Here is a 20889-nt window from a genome sequence, read left to right as displayed (position 1 = left end):
CTGAAATGATTGTAAGCTCTTTTGAGCAGGGACTGTTTTCTTATTCTTTGTTACTCTGTACAGCGCTGCGTGTGTCTGGTAGTGCTATGTAAATAGTAGTAGTGTCACAATGGCTTGATTGTCCTGTACACCTCTCTGCCATCCAACCCAGCCAGCAGATTAACTGTTCCCCTTACTCTATCCATGACAACCTGTTTGTCTGTCTCAGCTGTTTAGATTGAAAGCTCTTTCGAGCAGGGACTGTTTTCTTATACTTTGTGACTCTGTGCCCACGCCGCCAAAGAGAGCCCGACGCCACAAGAGGAACAAAGACCAACCCTGCTTGGGCTTTTTTTTCTGAGCCGAATCGTCTCCCCAGCCCTTTCGAGGGTCGCCGAAAGCCTCCTGTCTACAGGATCGCTCGGCTGGATTTTGCCCACTTCAGCGTCTGCCGAAAGTTTAGCCCACTTGAGGGCCGCCGAAAGTTTTGCTTTCCCTATGACTTCACAAGGCAGAGGAAGGAGGAAACTTCCCTCCATCTTGTCCCTTCTTCCACCACCCAACGCCTCTAGAGGAATCAAATTCCAGCCCTGCTGTGGCTCTCTCTTTCAAATCTAATAGACAAATCTCTCTCTCTTACAAATCTAATAGACACCAGCTAGACATAATGTCAAGTTTTATCCTGATCTGTTACCATGTTTCAAGTTCTTACATGATCCTATGTAATTTGTTTAAGCTCTGCCCAATTGCTAAGGTTCACCAGACTCTAATTAATTGTTTTAAGCTCTGTCCAATTGCTAAGGACCATCAGACTCTATCTAATTGTTCTAGTTCTGCCCAGTTGCCAAGTCTATTTAATTGTTTAAGTTCTGCCCAATTGCTAAGGTTCATCAGATCCTATTCATTTGTTTAAGCTCCGCCCAATTGCTAAGGTCCACCAGATTCTTTTTAATTGCTCTAGTTCTGCCCAATTGCCTAGACTTCCCTCTATCCCTGACTCCCACCCTCCGACAGGCTTCCCCAACCCCACCATGAAGCCACACCCGTGGATTTTTCTTCTCCTTCTCTGCTCATCCTCCAATATCACCCTCTGCTTGAAACCTCCCTCTCCCAACTTACCCGACCCCATAAATGTCAGTACTATTTGCCCCGGCAGCAAAATCCCCATGCTATTGCGCACCAGAAATCACCCTTTCAAAAAAAAAACCCCACAAAGAATCAATCAAGCCTCCTTAAAGCCTATTCCCCCTGCCAACCTTCCCAACCATGCCTCTGACTCTCTCACCCCTGTCCCGACACTTTACTGCAATGCCAGATCTGCATGCAACAAAACCCAAATTTTGAAGGACCTACTTGAAGATCTTGACCCCGGATTCCTATTCATCACAGAATCATGGATTGCAAAAGACGACACATTCACACAAAACTAGCTTTGTTCCCATGGTTACCAAAGCCTCTTCTCCCCCAGAATTAACCGAAAAGAAGGTGGCTTGGCACTCCTCCACAAATCTTTCTTCGATGCCAGCTTCTCAAAAAGGGTAGCCATGCCATTCTAGAATATATGCTAGTCTCTGTCAATGACGAACTCCATCCTCACCCACTGGGCCTCCTGCTATTATATCGTTCATCATCCCCCTGGAACAAATCCTCTGAACCCCTCCTCGAGACCATTACAAACGCCTTCCTCAAATTTCAAAGATTACTAATCATTGGGGATATTAATCTCCACCTAAATGATACCACCAACAAAGATGCAACTGATTTCACTAACTTCCTCACTTCTTTAGGCTTCCCCACCCCCCCGGCACTCTCTCCAACCCATGAAAAGGGGCATACGCTAGACATCATCAGTTTCCTCGATCTCACCGACTACAAAACTTCGGTCGATGACACTCGCTGGGAACTTGTCCCTTGGTCCGACCACTTCCTTGGGGCTTTCTGCCTCCCCATTTTCATGTCTCACTCGGATCCCCACCTCGTCCCTCAAACTCCATTACCTTCTGAAAAAAAATTGCTAGCGAATTGTTCTGGACCAAATTCCTCAACCTAATTTCCACCAAATCCTGAATCCAACTGGCACAACTGGATCACCCTCTCTGAGACCACCTACCACTCCCTCGCACCACTATCCACTAAAACTGTTTCCTACTCCTGCAATGCCCCTTGGTACCTTCCATATCACAGAGAACTGAAGCAGAAATGATGAATACTGGAACGCAAATGGAAAAAATCTAAATCCCCCACAGACAGACAGTCCTGGAGGGTTAATATCAAGTCCTACAATTCTGTACTAAAAAAAGCAAGGAGGTCGCTAGTGCTTGCTGCACTTGGAAACATCGGGACAGGCAGTCCCGCTGCTGCCCGACCCAGCCAGCTGAGAGGGTCCTTGGAGAAGGAGCCTTAAACGCGGAAAGCAGAGAGGGAGCCTGTCGCTAGTGCTTGCTGCACTTGGAAACATCGGGACAGGCAGTCCCGCTGCTGCCCGACCCAGCCAGCTGAGAGGGTCCTTGGAGAAGGAGCCTTAAACGCGGAAAGCAGAGAGGGAGCCTGTCGCTAGTGCTTGCTGCACTTGGAAACATCGGGACAGGCAGTCCCGCTGCTGCCCGACCCAGCCAGCTGAGAGGGTCCTTGGAGAAGGAGCCTTAAACGCGGAAAGCAGAGAGGGAGCCTGTCGCTAGTGCTTGCTGCACTTGGAAACATCGGGACAGGCAGTCCCGCTGCTGCCCGACCCAGCCAGCTGAGAGGGTCCTTGGAGAAGGAGCCTTAAACCTTCGAACAGCCGCGGTACGCGGCCCGCGGTTGCGAGCCCCGGGTCGCGAGCTGAAGGGGCGTGGCTAAAGGGGCTTGCCCCTTTTGAGCCCCTTCGGAGCCTAAGAGGAGCAGGGAGCAGGACTACCGATTCTTCAACATGGGTAAGAGGAAAGCTAAAGCAATACCACCTGCTGCAACAACAGGCCCAATGGATCGCCATCTTGTGGTCCCTATCTTGCCTCCTGTTGAGGAACAGGTAACTTTTAATATTCAAGCTGTCTCCTTATCCTCTGGGGAACCAACACCACCTCCTCAACCATCATATTCCTTACGGTTAGAAGAATCTCCTTCCCCTTTTAAGGAAGGAATAATTTCTTCTTCCCCTCAATCATTGTCATTATCTGGTCTGGAGGTTTCAGGACAGTCCCTGGGGCAGGCTAAAGAACTAACCCCAGTGCAGATGAGTACTGGGCAAAGCTCGGATGCTCTCCCCAGGGATAAAGTGATCACTCTAAATGATGTTTGGCTTAGTATTAACAGAATAGAGTCATCTTTACAAAAAACCGTTTTGAACTTATGTCAATTTTCATCTGATGTAACTGTGAAAATTAAAGAACAAAATGATAAAATTGGAGAAACAGCTGTAAAGGTTGAAAAGTTAGATCAGGCAGTAGGTAATTTACAAGCTAGTGCTGTTTCTAATATAAAGGATAGTATGATGCTACATGCTAAATTAGAAAAAATGGAAAATGCTATTAGAGTTAAGAACCTTCGTTTGTTAAATTTTCCTACCACACACTACCTTTCTTCAATGGAACTCTTGAAAATGTATTTGAGGGAGATATTACATTATAGTAAAGTGGAGACCTTTGAGGTCGATAATCTATACTACATTTCAAGAAATTCCAAAGAAAAGGTAGAGGAAGGTGGAATGGATAGAATAGTATCACCTGAGAGTTTGAATGTGTCACAGTTTTTGGAGTCATCTAAAGACATAATTGAAAAACGAGCAACACTTCTCGTGACCTTCAAGACAGAACTTGAGAAACAAGATATTTTGAAATTATATTTCCTGAAAAAACAAGAGATGTTTTGTGGTCAACGGGTGGTTATTTTTCCAGATGTCTCTAGACAAACCCAGTTTAAGAGGAAACAGTTCCTTCAGCTAAAGCAAAAGGTTTTGGCAGTCGGAGCTACTTTCTTCTTAAAATTTCCATGTAAATGCCTAATATCATATGGAAATGATAAATATGTGTTTTTTGATCCAGCCCAGGTGGAAGATTTTATCAAAGAGAAACCTTTGTTGAAAGTTTAATTCCTTATATTAAGTTTATTTTTGGAGGATGATGTTCAATATATAAATAGCCATTTGCCTGTTCCTAGAGAGTAGATAGAAAGATTTCCTTTGATGTTTTATTTGTACTGGCGATCAGTTTTAATGTGGACTAGGACATGGTTGAATTAGTTTCCTTATATTATGTTAATTCCCGTTTAGGGAATTTACATTTGTATTTTTATTTTGTGTTCATTCATGCATGTTTGTTACAAAGATATTGTAATGAATAATCTAATAAATAAAGAATTAAAAAAAAAAAAAAAAAAAAAAGCAAGGAAGAACTACTACGGTAACAAAATCTCCAGATCTCCAGATCTAACAACCAAAGTAATATATTGTTTAACATCTGGCGCTCCATATCCTCCAAAAATGACTCCATCTGCTGACGATTTAGCAAAATTTTTCAACGAGAAAGTCACTACCTTACAAGGCTCGTTCCCACCAACACCCTCCTACAACTCCCTGGTGCCCACCGACTCCAACCCTACACTAACCATCACCAACCATATCCCAGTAGACAGATCCTGGACCGCCTTCGAGCTCGTATCCGATTCCCAGGTTGCTAAACTCTGCCTCAAGTTGAATCCTGCAACTGCACCTTGGACCCTTTCCCTTCCTACCTATACGAGAAAATTCCCACACAAGCCATCTCATCTCTCATCAAACTTATAAATTCTACCCTACTTTCAGGCCTATTTTCTGCTGAAATGGGACACATCGCCTTATCCCCAGTACTGAAAAAAGCTGATCTAGACTCCTCCACACCATCCAGCTATCGCCCAATAGCAAATATCCCTCTCCTGACCAAGATGCTGGAGTCCATCATATCTACCCAACTCTCATCCTATCTTGAGAGATTCTCCATTCTCCTACCCTACCAACATGGCTTCAGACTCAACTTCAGCACCGAATCCCTACTGGCCTCATTAATCTCAAAGGTCCAACAACATCACTCTTGCAATAAGTTCGCTGTTCTTCTTCAATTCGACCTTTCTGTAGCTTTCGACATTGTCCATCATGATGTACTAATTTTCCAACTCTCTGAAATTGGCATAAACTCAACAGTCTTAGATTGGTTCTCAAAATTCTTACGTTCCCGCTCCTACTCCGTTAACTTGAATGGCTCCTCGTTCCTCCCTTGGAAACCGATTTGTGGAGTTCCTCAGGATTCACCTCTATCCCCGATTCTTTTTAATATTTATATGACCTCCCTGAAACTCTTCCAACTATCCCCCTTGGAAACACTTTACACTTACGCTGATGACATCCTTGTCCTCCTCGAGACTGACTCTAATCTCACCAATCTCTCTGAGAACATCTCTTCATGTATTTCGAACCTCCAATCCTGGGCCCTCACCGTACAAATGAAACTAAACGAGACCAAAACAAAACTACTTTGGCTCGGCCCAAAATTAGATCAGCTACCCACCCTCATCCCACTATCCTCTGGCACCACATTGCAGCTTGAGCACTCAAGCAAAGTTCTGGGCATCATCATTGATTCTACACTGTCCTTCAATGACCACCTTAACTCCCTAGTAAAAAAATGCTTTTTCAATCTTCACATGTTAAGGAAAGTGAGATCCTGCTTCCATCAAAAACACTTTGCTGTCCTCGTACAATCCATCATTCTTTCTAGATTGGATTACTGTAATTCCATCTATTTAAGCCTAACAAAGAAGAGCCTTCATAGACTTCAATGGATTCAGAACACCGTGGCTAAACTAATCTTCGCAAAAAAGCAAATTTGACCACGTCTCCCCACTTATGTCTAAGCTTCACTGGCTCCCAGTAATCCTTAGGGTCCACTACAAATGCGCCTGCCTAACCTTCAAATCTCTACACAGCATCCTTCCTCCCCTTTTTCCACTATCCTGGGACTCCTCGAATCCCAACACCACCAGATCCACTCAAAGGTTCAAACTATCCTTCCCCTCTTTAAGGGGCATACCCATTCAGGAAAATTAGGGACATCCATCGTCTTCAGGATCACCAAACTGTGGAACAGCCTTACTGCCCCGCTTCGGAGTCTAGGCTCCCTCCAACTTTTCCGAAAACATTTGAAAACTTGGCTTTACTCTAAAATATAATTGACCTCTCCCTATTCAATATACTAAGTCCCTCTAAACTTTCTCTTTACTAAGTCCTACTTTCGTTGGAGTTCCTTCTATATCTATTCCTGTAAACCGTGTCGAGCTCTACTTCTGTGGAGATGATGCGGTATACAAACTTAAGATTTAGTTTAGTTTAGTTTTAGTTTATAGAAACAATTTATACTAGTACTCGTAGTTTTTAGATGTAAATGCCTGGAATGCGCTCCCGAGAGAAGTGGTGAAGAGGAAAACGGTAACTAAGTTCAAAGAAACGTGGGATGAACACAGAGGATCTAGAATCAGAAAATAATAGCAACTATTGAACTAAGGCCAGTATTGGGCAGACTTGCATGGCCTGTGTCTGTATATGGCCGTTTGTGAGATAATGGGCTGGGGAGGGCTTCAATGGCTGGGAGGGTGTAGATGGGCTGGGGTAGGGTTTAAAGGAGATTTCGGCAGTTGGAACCCAAGCACAGTACTGGGTAGAGCTTTGAATTCTTGCCCTGAAATAGCTAAGAAGAAAAAATTTAAAAAATTTAAATTGAATCAGGTTGGGCAGACTAGATGGACCATTCGGGTCTTTATCTGCAGTCATCTACTACGTTAGTATGTATTTTTGTTTTGATTATGAGCCCCATAGGCATATAAGTTTAGATACACTTTGTAGAATTTGGCAATCTGTATATTTCAGCAGTTGAATTCATCTTGGCATATACACACCAAAGGATCCTTGGCACTCTCTTATTAGAGTGCAGTCAACAAAGTTTTGAAACATTTAAAAATTATTCAAAAAATAAGTGACATTATTTCATTGATGAATTAAAGTGTGTTTAATTAGCCTTAAATACTGCTACACAAAACATTCAGTTGGTGTGTCCAGGGATTAGGTCTCATAAGGACCTAAAAATGAATGTAAACAGGTTTAACTCAACAGGTACATTGAAAACACATTGTAGGAAGTATAAGTAGGCCATATACATTTAAGTTCTGGAATCTATTGCTGAAGGATGTGGTCATGGCAACCAATGTAACAGAGTTACTTTTCTGCCTTTCAGGTAGTTGACATGTTGAGGCCACTTCTCCGATAAACATTACAATCAAATAGAGATAGCCAGACAGGATATGAACTCAGCATTAAGATGATTCACAACATACTTCAACTGAACAAAGGCACCCATCAACAGTTTAGAATATGGAGATCCTGAAAAAGTGACTTCCAGGTATGTAGAATTTTCAAACTTTTAAAAGGATTATTGTAGTAATTTTTTTTTTTTTTTTTTAAAGAGAGAAGCCTATCTAATTAGATTCCAACTGTCTTTAAAATGATTTCCATCTCAAAAGATAAACATTTAAAACAGGGGAGCTCAGTGTCAGTCCACCAGGTCTTTAACCTAGTCGGGTTGTCAGAATATCCCCAATGAATGCGAATGAGATCTATTTGTATGTACTGCGGACCTTGAGGACCGACATTGAGTAGTGATTTCTGCACTGCAAATGCAAGCTGTCAGAGATGAGAGCATACTCTTTTAGAAAGAGTGCCTATTCTTTCTCAATACATGTGTACAAAACCATTGCACAAGTGTGAATAGTTCTTCTAAAAGAGTTTGCCCTCTTTGAAAATAGCATGCATTCATCAAAAACTGTGATTGTTCTTTGCCCCAGTTTGCTAATTTAACACTTTAACAATTGCACATAAAAACATTAGCTTTTCTTTCTTTTTTTGCTTATTTTCTGTTCCTTTTCTTAATTAACTTTCCTAAACTTGAGATGGTAAATCCAAGAGAAATGCTTAAGAGATATTTAATGGAAATCCTAGAAGTATCAGAAGAAATGTTACCACCATTCCCACGTGTTTATTATTTGCCGATGAAAGTTTCTGTAAATCAACAAAAATAATTGGGTTAACAAACTTTAAATGTTTCAGAATTATTGGAGACATCTGATAAGGACTTAGCATTACCAGCAACCTTGATTCTAACTGTGGTGCTTCCGTTAGATAAAACATGGTTATTAAGACTTTAAAAATAGACAAAAAAATTTTCTTGGTTGTAAAGTACAGATGTTTCCTGATTTTACAAGGGAGACACAGAAGCGTCGCCATGAATTTCTTCTTTTGAAACCTGGGGTTACATCTCTGGGGGCTACCTTTTATTTGAGACATCCATGTAAATGTATAGTGTGTTACCGTTCTGTTAAATATGTATTCTTTGAGCCATCTCAATTGACAACTTTTGTAGCAATGTCTCGTCTGGATGGAGGAATATCTTGAACCCTAAATATAATTATGAGATCTCATTTTCAGTGCTTCAGCTTTTAGCATCTTGCTAAAAATTTCTGTTATCTTTAATTTTTCGCTAATTCTAAAACTTGGATCTAGTATGAGGACTTGAGCATAAATAGTTAAATAATGTTTTCTTTATTGGATGTTAAATTATTTTATGATTTTTTGTTATTATGACTATTGCTTTCTGTACAAGTGGTAAGCTTGATTTAAATTGAAAATTAATAAAGAAATAATTAATAGCTTTTCTTTCTTCTTTTGCTTATTTTCTGTTCTTTTTCCCATCATTCTCTATTTCTTCTCTTCAGGATGCCATGGAGCCTAATTCCATAAGAACAAGAAATCAAAGCAATGTGACAGGATTTGTGATACTTGGATTCAAAGACTTTCCAGAGATGCGGTTCCCTCTCTCCGTGCTCTTCTCATTCCTCTACCTGATGGCTGTGTTTGGGAACCTCCTAATTATCTGCATAGTATGTACTGATCGAAACCTACACACCCCCATGTATTTCTTCTTGGCCAACCTCTCCATCATTGATATCAGCTCTTTGACCAACATTATACCAGAATTACTAGTAGTCCTTCTCACAAATAACAGTAACATATCATTTCATGGTTGTATTTTGCAAATGTACTGTTATTCAGTATCTATAGATATAGAATTTCTACTTCTTAGTGTCATGGCATATGACCGCTATGTGGCAATATGTAATCCTCTGCGTTATGCCATGATTATGAATAAGAAGGTCTGTGCTCTCCTGGCAGCTGTCGCATGGATAACAGGTTTCTTAGAGATATTGCCGTATGTTATACTTATATCCCAATTTTCTTTCTGTCACTCCAATATAATCAGTCATTTCTTTTGTGAACTCAAAGCATTGCTGAAACTTTCCTGCACAGATATTTTGATTATTCAACATATGACTTATATAGGAATAGTGGTTGCAGGCTTTACTCCTTTTCTCCTGACTCTAACATCTTACGTATTTATCATCTCCACTATCCTGAAAATCCGCTCTACAAAAGGGAAAAGGAAGGCCTTCTCTACCTGTTCTTCCCATCTTATGGTCATCATCCTCTTATATGGAACTTTGCTAGGAATGTATTTGCAGCCTAACACAAGGGACTCTAAAAATTCAAACAAGTTGCCCACTGCAGTGTGTCTAGTCACTTTCCCATTGTTAAACCCTCTGATTTATAGCTTGAGAAGCAAAGAATTAAGAGTGGCCCTGAAGAAAGCCATTAAAAGGGAGCCAAAATTTATGAGTGATTAAACATTTTTTTAAATATTTGGGCTCCTTTTACAAAGGTATGCTAGCTTTTTTAGCGCTCACACCAGATTAGCGCATGCTATAGGACGCGCTACCCGAAAAACTAACACCTGCTCAAGAAGAGGCGGTAGCGGCTAGCGTACGCGGCATTTTTGCACGCGCTATTCTGCGCGTTAAAGCCCTAACGCACCTTTGTAAAAAGAGCCCTTAATCTGCAAATGTATTCTAGTGCTTTTAGAAGCAACTTCTGAAATGATGAGTATTTTCACTTATGGGCTTTGCCTCAGTTTTTAAAGGGAATGAAAGCATGTGTACCGTATTTTCACATAGATAACGCGCACCCGTGTAAAACGAGCACACGGGTATAGCGCGCAAAAAAACACACATTTATGTACAGAAATTTTTATATACCGCGCACACCCGTATACCGCGCATGCTGCCCGACTCTCCCGTCGCCGCCTGACTCTCCTTTCGCCCGCCCCGACTCTCCTCTGGCCACCCCGACTCTCCTTTCGCCCGCCCGACTCTCCTCTCCCCCTTGAAGTCCTGTCCCCCACCCTGAAAGCCTGATGCCCCCCCCGACGTCCGATTCACCCCCCACCAGGACCGCTCGCACCCCCACCCCGAAGGACCGCTCGCAAGCACCCGCACCCCCACCCCGAAGGACCGCTCGCACGCACTCCCACCCGCACCCGCACCCCCACCCTGAAGGACCGCTCGCACCCCCACAGCCTCCCGACCCCCCATCATGTAGAAGCTCCTACCGGTGTCCTGCTGCTTCCTCTTAGCGGTCCCGACTCCCCGACACGATCGGGGCAAGAGGGAGCTCAAGCCCTCTTGCCCCAGCCAACCGCGGCACCCCTGACACGATCGGGGCAAGAGGGAGCTCAAGCCCTCTTGCCCCAGCCAACCGCAGCACCCCCGACATGATCGGGGCAAGAGGGAGCTCAAGCCCTCTTGCCCCCCCGACTCCCCAACTCTCTGACAATATCGGGCCAGGAGGGAGCTCAAGTCCTCCTGGCTCTTGCGAACCCCCCCCCCCCCCGCTAGTTGTTCGGGCCAGGAGGGAGCCCAAACCCTCCTGGCAACGGCGACCCCCTACCCCCACCCTGCACTACATTACGGGCAGGAGGGATCCCAGGCCCTCCTGCCCTTGACGCAAACCCCCCTCCCCCCAACCCCAAGAACCTCCGACCGCCCCCCCCAGCCGACCCGCGACCCCCACGACACCCCCACCCCCCTTCCCCGTACCTTTGTATAGTTGGCCGGACAGACGGGAGCCAAACCCGCCTGTCCGGCAGGCAGCCAACGACGGAATGAGGCCGGATTGGCCCATCCGTCCCAAAGCTCCGCCTACTGGTGGGGCCTAAGGCGCCTGGGCCAATCAGAATAGGCCCGGGAGCCTTAGGTCCCTCCTGGGGGTGGGGCCTTGGGCACATGGTCGGGTTGAGCCCATGTGCCTCAGGCCCCGCCCCCAGGTGGGACCTAAGGCTCCCGGGCCTATTCTGATTGGCCAAGGCGCCTTAGGCCCCACCAGTAGGTGGAGCTTTGGGACGGATGGGCCAATTCACCCTCATTCCGTCGTTGGCTGCCTGCCGAACAGGCGGGTTTGGCTCCCGTCTGTCCGGCCAACTATACAAAGGTACGGGGAAGGGGGGTGGGGGTATCATGGGGGTCGGCCAGGGGGGTCGCGGGTCGGCTGGGGGGGCAGTCGGAGGTTCTTGGGGGGGGCGGTCGTTGGGGGGAGGGGGGTTTGCGTCGAGGGCAGGAGGGCCTGGGATCCCTCCTGCCCGTAATGTAGTGCGGGGTGGGGGTAGGGGTGTCACCGTGACCAGGAGGGTTTGGGCTCCCTCCTGGCCCGAACAACTAGCGGGGGGGGTCGCCAGGGCCAGGAGGACTTGGGCTCCCTCCTGGCCCGATATTGTCGGGGAGTTGGGGAGTCGGCGGGGAAAGAGGGCTTGGGCTCCCTTTTGCCCCGATCATGTCGGGGAGTCAGGGGGGCAAGAAGGCTTGAGCTCCCTCTTGCCCCGATCGTGTCGGGGGTGCCGCGGTTGGCTGGGGCAAGAGGGCTTGAGCTCCCTCTTGCCCCGATCGTGTCGGGACCGCCAAGAGGAAGCAGCAGGACACCGGTAGGAGCTTCTACATGATGGGGGGAGTCGGGAGTCTGTGGGGGTGCGAGTGGTCCTTCAGGGTGGGGGTGTGGGTGCGGGTGGGAGTTTGTGCGAGCGGTCCTTCGGGGTGGGGGTGCGGGTGTGTGCGAGCGGTCCTTCGGGGTGGGGGTGCGAGCGGTCCTGCGGGGGGGGGGTGTGAATCAGACGTGGGGGGGGAACTATGTAAAAAAATTTTGTACAACGCGCTCACACGTATAACGCGCAAGGGTGTGTGCGGTACATAAAAACCACGTATAACGCGCGCGTTATATGCGAGAAAATACGGTATTCTCTTTGGGAACTGCTTAAAGTAAAAATACCACAGATGAGACAGAAATTTCTAAAATTCAATCTATTATTCAAATATGTGGAGGGTTTTTACATTATACGGTGGCCTTGAATTATGAATTTTCGCCAAAAATACAAGCATTATCAGCGTAATAAAATGTGCATTTGTATGAAACATTGACCTGTGGTAGCTGAAAACCTATTGTACTAAGAGTTAGTATTTCTGGCATTTAAGGAATGACTACAGTGTTGCTTATAAGGCGCAGTGGTTGCTGTCTTTATTGAACACAGAATTGTTGTTCTGCTATACTGTCTCCCTCCTAATTTGACTTCATAAAAATACTTGCTGACTGGTGCATCTTTCTTTTCAGTTAATAAAATTTGTTTGCTAAATGGAGTATTATGAAGGGTGCTTTATTGCCGCCATTTGATTCTGATAAAACTGCCCATGTAGTGGAAGAATGCACATACGATACTTTGTATCTGCATAAAGGCTGGGAAATAAGAACATAAGAATTGCCGCTGCTGGGTCAGACCAGTGGTCCATCATGCCCAGCAGTCCGCTCACGTGACGGCCCTCAGGTCAAAGACCAGTGCCTTAATGTGCAGTGTTCCCTCTAAGCTGAGCAGGTTTCCTCCAGCTGCATTGCTACCACTAGGGGGTGGAATATTTTCAGTCGCTAAGGACAGGTATGTTCCCTGGAGTCCTCCAGAACTTGCCTGTCCCTCACAATTGAAAAATGTGACAGTAAAACAGCACCCTCTATTGGTGAGACTGTGGGTGGAGGACTCCTGCTCAGCTTAGAGCTTAGCCGGGCTGCGTACGTTCCAGTTTAGCAGGAACTTGTCCAACTTTGTCTTGAAACCCTGGAGGGTCTTTTCCCCTATAACAGCCTCCGGAAGAGCGTTCCAGTTTTCCACCACTCTCTGGGTGAAGAAGAACTTCCTTAGGTTTGTACGGAATCTATCACCTTTCAACTTTAGAGAGTGCCCTCTCGCTCTCCCTACCTTGGACAGTCTGTCTTTATTTACTAAGTCTATTCCCTTCAGTATTTTGATCAAGTCCCCTCTCAGTCTCCTCTTTTCAAGGGAGAAGAGGCCCAGTTCGCCAATCTTTCACTTACATGCAACACTTACCCCCTCTTCTGCGAAACTGCGCTACAGTTTGTAGTGCAGAGAGCTGTGATGTATGGCCTGCGCTGCTCCCAATGCTCATAGAGTTCCTATGAGCACTGAGAGCAGCATGGGCCATTCAGCGCGGATTTTTGCACTACAAACTGCTAGCACAGTTTCACAGAAGAGGGGGTTAGCTCATCATCTGTTTAAATGGCTTTTCCAGATTCCGGTATCCATTACTTAAATACTTCTATTTCCAAATGCTGGTACTGAAAAAGTTTGTTTGTTTAGATAGATCTTCAAGTTTTATTATTTTTAATATACCGACCATTGACAAGTATCTAGCCGGTTTACAGTGCTAAAATAGAATAAAAGATTAAAATAATACTTACAGAAGGTTGAAAACTTTTTATATAGACATACATGAACGTGGGGGTAAAAGTGAAAGATGGTCATAAAGGTGGAGGAGTAGCTCTCTATGTAAAGATCAATATCCAAGCGACCGAAATGCAAGGGACCTGGGGAGAGGAAGAAGCGATATGGATTGCTCTGAAAAGAGATGGTCATAAAGGTGGAGGAGTAGCTCTCTATGTAAAGATCAATATCCAAGCGACCGAAATGCAAGGGACCTGGGGAGAGGAAGAAGCGATATGGGTTGCTCTGAAAAGATGTGGGTGTAGTCTACAGACCTCCGACTCAATCGCAGCAAATTGATAAGGATCTGATTGTGGATATCCAAAAGTTTGGAAGGAAAGAGGAGGTTCTGCTGTTGGGAGATTTCAACCTGCCAGATGCGGACTGGAATGTTCCGTCTGCGGAATCGGAAAGAAGTAGGGAGATTGTGGATGCCTTTCAAGAGGATCTGCTCAGACAAATGGTGACGGAACCCACAAGGGAAAAAGCGATATTGGATCTGGTCCTCAAAAATGGAGAGAGTATCTCTAATGTTCGAGTGGGTGCTCCCCTGGGTAGTAGCGATCATCAAACGGTTTGGTTTGATATAACGGCTAAAGTGGAGAGCGGCTGCACGATACTTAAAGTCCTAGATTTCAAACGTACGGACTTTAATGCAATGGGAAAGTACCTGAAGAAAGAGCTGTTAGGATGGGAGGACATAAGAGAAGTGGAAAGACAGTGGTCTAAGCTGAAAGGAGCGATAAAAATGGCTACGGACCTTTATGTGAAGAAAATCAATAAAAACAAGAGAAAAAGGAAGCCGATATGGTTCTCCAACCTAGTGGCTGAGAAAATAAAGGCGAAAGAGTTGGCGTTCATGAAATATAAAAAAACCCAAGAAGAGGAGAGCAGAAAGGACTACAGGGTGAAACTGAAAGAAGCCAAGAGAGAGATACGTTTGGTGAAGGCACAGGCGGAAGAACAAATGGCTAAAAATGTAAAAAAGGGAGATAAAAATTTTTTCTGATATATTAGTGAAAGGAGGAAGATAAAAAATGGAATTGCTAGGCTAAAAGATGCTGGGAACAAATATGTGGAGAGTGATGAGGAGAAAGCAAATGTACTAAACAAATACTTCTGTTCTGTGTTCACAGAAGAAAATCCTGGAGAAGGACCGAGATTGTCCAGCAAAGTTACACGAGAAAATGGAGTAGATTCTGCGCCGTTCACGGAGGAGGGTGTTTATGAGCAACTTGAAAAACTGAAGGTGGACAAAGCGATGGGACCAGACGGGATCCATCCCAGGATACTAAGGGAACTCAGAGAGGTTCTGGTGAGTCCTATTAAAGACTTGTTCAACAAATCTCTGGAGACGGGAGTGATTCCTGGGGATTGGAGGAGAGCGGATGTGGTCCCTATTCATAAAAGTGGTCACAGGGATGAAGCAGGAAACTACAGGCCGGTGAGCCTCACTTCAGTTGTTGGAAAAAATAATGGAAGTGTTGCTGAAAGAAAGGATAGTGTATTTCCTTGAATCTAATGGGTTACAGGATCCGAGGCAACATGGCTTTACAAAATGTAAATCGTGCCAAACGAACCTGATTGAATTTTTTTGATTGGGTGACCAGAGAGCTGGATCGAGGACATATGCTAGATGTAATTTACAAAGCCTTTGATACAGTTCCTCATAGGAGGCTGTTGAACAAACTTGAAGGGCTGAAGTTAGGACCCAAAGTGGTGAACTGGGTCAGAAACTGGCTGTCGGACAGACGCCAGAGGGTGGTGGTTAATGGAAGTCGCTCGAAGGAAGGAAAGGTGACTAGTGGAGTCCCTCAGGGTTCGGTGCTGGGGCCAATCCTGTTCAATATGTATGTAAGTGACATTGCTGAAGGGTTAGAAGGAAAAGTGTGCCTTTTTGCAGATGATACCAAGATTTGTAACAGAGTAGACACCGAAGAGGGAGTGGAGAATATGAAAAAGGATCTGCAAAAGTTAGAGGAATGGTCTAATGCCTGGCAACTAAAATTCAATGCAAAGAAATGCAGAGTAATGCATTTGGGGATTAATAATAGGAAGGAACCGTATATGCTGGGAGGAGAAAAGCTGATATGCACGGACGGGGAGAGGGACCTTGGGGTGATAGTGTCCGAAGATCTAAAGGCGAAAAAACAGAGTGACAAGGCAGTGGCTGCTGCCAGAAGGATTCTGGGCTGTATAAAGAGAGGCGTAGTCAGTAGAAGGAAGAAGGTGTTGATGCCCCTGTACAGGTCATTGGTGAGGCCCCACTTGGAGTATTGAGTTCAGTTTTGGAGACCGCATCTGGCGAAAGACGTAAGAAGACTTGAGGCGGTCCAGAGGAGGGCGACGAAAATGATAGGAGGCTTGCGCCAGAAGACGTATGAGGAGAGACTGGAAGCCCTGAATATGTATACCCTAGAGGAAAGGAGAGACAGGGGAGATATGATTCAGACGTTCAAATACTTAAAGGGTATTAACGTAGAACAAAATCTTTTCCAGAGAAAGGAAAATGGTAAAACCAGAGGACATAATTTGAGGTTGAGGGGTGGTAGATTCAGGGGCAATGTTAGGAAATTCTACTTTACGGAGAGGGTGGTGGATGCCTGGAATGCGCTCCCGAAAGAGGTGGTGGAGAGTAAAACTGTGACTGAGTTCAAAGAAGCGTGGGATGAACACAGAAGATTTAGAATCAGAAAATAATATTAAAGATTGAACTAGGCCAGTTACTGGGCAGACTTGTACGGTCTGTGTCTGTGCATGGCCGTTTGGAGGAGGATGGGCAGGGGAGGACTTCAATGGCTGGGAGGGTGTAGATGGGCTGGAGTAAGTCTTAACAGAGATTTCGGCAGTTGGAACCCAAGCACAGTACCGGGTAAAGCTTTGGATTCTCGCCCAGAAATAGCTAAGAAAAAAAAAAATAAAAAAATTTAAATTGAATCAGGTTGGGCAGACTGGATGGACCATTCGGGTCTTTATCTGCCGTCATCTACTATGTTACTATGTTACTATGTTACTATGAGGGGTTGAAAATTACATCGTTTAAAAAAAAAAAAAAAAAAATATGAGTTATAAAGAAAAGGGAGGGGGTGGGGATGTAACATTAGGGATGCGGTCGCTTCTTAAAAGCGGTTGGTAAACTGTTATGAATGAAAAGTTTAGAAGCTGTGGAATGCATCTTGAAATAAGAACGTTTTTAGTTTAGTCTTGAATTTGTCAAGAAGAGTTTCGTGTCAGAGTTGAGATGGCAAGGCATTCCATAGAGTTGGGGCAACTATGGATGTAGGGATGGAGAACTAATAAGTTCTGATCCAGAGCATCAGAACACTGGCGGGGTCCGCACGCAGGCGGTTCTGAATGCAGGCCGGGTCGGCACATCGACCTAGGCCCTGTGTGCGGATCGAGGCCTGTGTGTGGATCTAGGCCTGGGTTTGGTTCTGAGGCCCTGTTTTTCATTTCCTCTCCCTCTCCCTCCTGTCACATATACATTCTAAGCAAGGACAAGGGTTGCACCTTGAGCAGAAGGCTGAGGCATTCCCCCCTCCCTGACTCTTGCTATATATTAACCTGACATACATTTACCCTTTTTCTCTTATCTTGTTTAAGCATCCCTTATATGGGCAACTATCAGACTTTGCCTGAGCAAGGCTAATCAAGAGAGCTTAAGAAGCATGAATTATAACCTTTGGACTGTCACATGCCATAGTAAGATTTGAAATCTATGCAATAACACAACTCACAAACTCTACAAGGGGCTTAAATCAATAATCGTTCTTCCCAAGGTAGCATATATTCAACTGCCCTGATATGCCCTCATGCATGAATATTTAAATCACTGTTCTTAAGGATCCTCAGCGGCACCACTTGGGGCTCAATACCATCTCATTGCCCCAAGCTTTACGTGTCAACTCTTCATCGGGTCCTGTCTTAACTTATAAAGTTTATAACTTTTTATACTTTTGTTTTTATAATTTTTATATATTTATTTTAAATTTTAAAAAGCTATACTTAGCTTTTGTCATGTGGTCTCTTGCCAAGGGATTGTCATACCGACATGTTTCGCTATGAACTAGCTTTATCAAGGATAATCCCCTAGGGAAACAACAAAAGTTTACATTAAAAGATATAAATTATTATAGCTCTCCAAGTGACCTATATCCATTTAAATAAGTCACAAAAACAGCCTTTCATTTCTTACCTATATCTTAAATCGCCAGCAAACACGACCACTCTGCCTATAGAGATGGCGGCGGCGTTCATTACAGGAGTTAAATAGAGCCGAACCCGAGTACACTGTACACCCGCGATTACGTGGCAACAGCGTCATGGGCCAGCATGCCGGTTTTAAAGAGGTAGTAACATTTTATCACTGGAACCGTGTATTCTACATTGTAACAAGAGCCCGCCACCCAGCATAGCTGGGAACCCCACTCTAATTCAGCATTTAAACCAAAAGGCATCACAGTATTTAGGAAATATATCCATCTCTGCTCCTTATATCCATCTCTGCAATTCGTAAAGCTTGGGGCAATGAGATGGTATTGAGCCCCAAGTGTTGCCGCTGAGGATCCTTAAGAACAGTGATTTAAATATTCATGCATGAGGGCATATCAGGGCAGTTGAATATATGCTACCTTGGGAAGAACGAATAGTAAGATTTGAGACATATCAGAAAGGTACACATTGGAAATCACTTTATTATAACTGTTATTATGCATTCATATGTCACGTGAGATAGTAGCTTTGAGACACACATGATATAGATAAACAATGGTTTAATCCTCACTGTAAATGCATTATGAAATTATAACTTTGTAGAGCATTAACTAAGTAATTAATGGAGATATGATTCTCAAGAAAAAGAGGGAGAGACCATTCATTTGGAGCGTCTCCTCCTGACTCTAAGATTGCGTGTGTGTTTACTGTGGGGCATTCCTACATACGGAGAAGTTAGTTTTCCTGGTATAATAAAATTCTTTGATGGAGGGGACAGAGAGTAAGTTCTGATCTGCTGATCTGAGAGTCTAGGAAGGGCAGAGAGGGATAATGAGTTTATCCAGAAAAGGTGGAAAGCGTAAGAGTTTAATTTTAAAGACTAACATTAGTGTTTTATAAGTGATACGGTGTGTGACAGGTAGCCAGTGGGCTTCTTTCAAATAAGGAGTAACATGATCATATTTCCCTATCTTATGAATAAGTTTTATTGCCGTATTTTGGATGAGCTGTAGGCGCCGTAATTCTTTTTGGGGGATTCCATTATATAAAGAATTACAGTAATCAAGATGAGAAATGACCAAGGAGTGAACAAGGGTTGTGATAGCTTTAGTTTCAAGGATAGAAGTTAGAGAATGGATAAGCCGAAGTTTATAGAAGCAGGTTTTTACAACAGAGCTGATCTGGTCGTAAAAGGTTAAATCTTTGTCTATAATTACTCCGAGCAGTTTTATTTTTGGTTCCATTTTTACTGGACAAGATTTAGTGAAGATTATTCCTTTTATTATTTCGTTGTTCTTGATCGGAAAAAGTATACCACAGGATTTATTGATGTTAAGGGAGAGTTTATTATGTGGAGCCAATCACTGATTTTATCGTTTGGTGTTAATTTCTTTCTTTTTTTTTTTTTTTAATATTCTTTATTCATTTTCAAAATTACATTAAGTGTAAAATATATTCATTCACAGTAACAATAAATATATCACTTATAAACAATCATTGCTACATTATATACATTTTTATCCCTTCCCCTTTCCCATCCCTCCCATCCATATCTTCCATTATTATATAATATATGTAATAATAAAAATACCCCCCTCCCTATATCCTGAACTGATAATTAAAAGGGAAATAATTTTACTTAATCCTTACAATATTTTGTTAATGGTTTCCACACATCCTGAAATTTCTTAAAGTATCCCCTTTGTAAAGCAATAAATGTTTCCATTTTATAGATATGGCATATTCCACCAAAAGTTATAATTTAATATCTTCCAATCCTTCCAATTATATGTAATTTGCTGAATGGCAACACCAGTCATTATAAGTAATAATTTATTGATGTTTGCCGAAATCTGACTTTTTGCTCTCATTTCCATAACAAATATCACAGTATCATAGGATAATGCCACTGGGTTATCTAATAAATTATTAATTTGGTCCCAAATTGATTTCCAAAAATTCATAATAAATGGGCAATGAAACAATAAATGATCTAAAGTTCCTGCTTCTAGATGACAATGCCAACATCTATTAGACAAATAACTATCTAATTTTTGCAACCTAACAGGGGTCCACAACACTCTATGTAACAGAAAAAAACAAGTTTGTCTCATAGATGCTGACACCGTACATTTCATCTTCCAAGACCAAATTCGTGGGCATTGAGATGCAGTAATTTCATGCTTAATCTCAATGCTCCAAATATCTCTTAAACCAGTTTTTAATTTCTTTTTAGTAAATCCACTTAATACTTTATACCACTGGGTGGCCTAGTGATCCAAGAAGTCTGTCTAAAAACAAAGAAACTCCATACTATAATGATTATTAAGGTTTTTCCAATCAGGGAACCCCGCCTGAATGGCATGCTTCAGTTGCAACCATCTAAAATTTTCTGAATTATTAAGACCAAATTTATGTTGCAACTGTGAAAATTCAAGCATAGCACCATTAGAAATAACGTCATCGAATATACGTATTCTTGCTATCATCCAATGCTTCCAGACTAGCCTTTCTCCGCCAATTTGGATCTTGGAGTTTACCCATATAGATTGATTTGTAGATTTATAAATTGGAATAGTTGTTAAATTGCTTACATACCGCAATGTTCTCCATGTAACGGCTAGTATGCTATTATCCTTACTGTAGCTAGGCATTTTAATACTGAGCACATGGCACAGATGCAATGGAGACATGAGTTGCCATTCTAACCACAACCAGTCAGGGAGTTTTTCCATGAGTTCTGGGAGGACCCAATACATACCTTGGCGCAAAATATAGGCTTGACGATATCTATAAAAATTGGGAAAATTTACCCCTCCCTCAGAAATTGATCTTTGTAAGGATACCAAAGCCACTCTAGGAGTTTTACCCAGCCAAATAAATTTTAAAAGAATACTATTAAATTTTCTATAAAAGGACCCTTGAAAATATACCATTAACATACCCAACTGATAACAAACCACAGGCAAAATCATCATTTTAATAGTTTGGACTCTCC

The sequence above is a fragment of the Geotrypetes seraphini genome, chromosome 16, assembly GCF_902459505.1.
Source record: "Geotrypetes seraphini chromosome 16, aGeoSer1.1, whole genome shotgun sequence".
NCBI classification, from domain to species: Eukaryota; Metazoa; Chordata; class Amphibia; order Gymnophiona; family Dermophiidae; genus Geotrypetes; species Geotrypetes seraphini.
The sequence above is the reverse complement of the archived record's forward strand: the minus strand, read 5'-3'. Positions refer to the sequence as shown.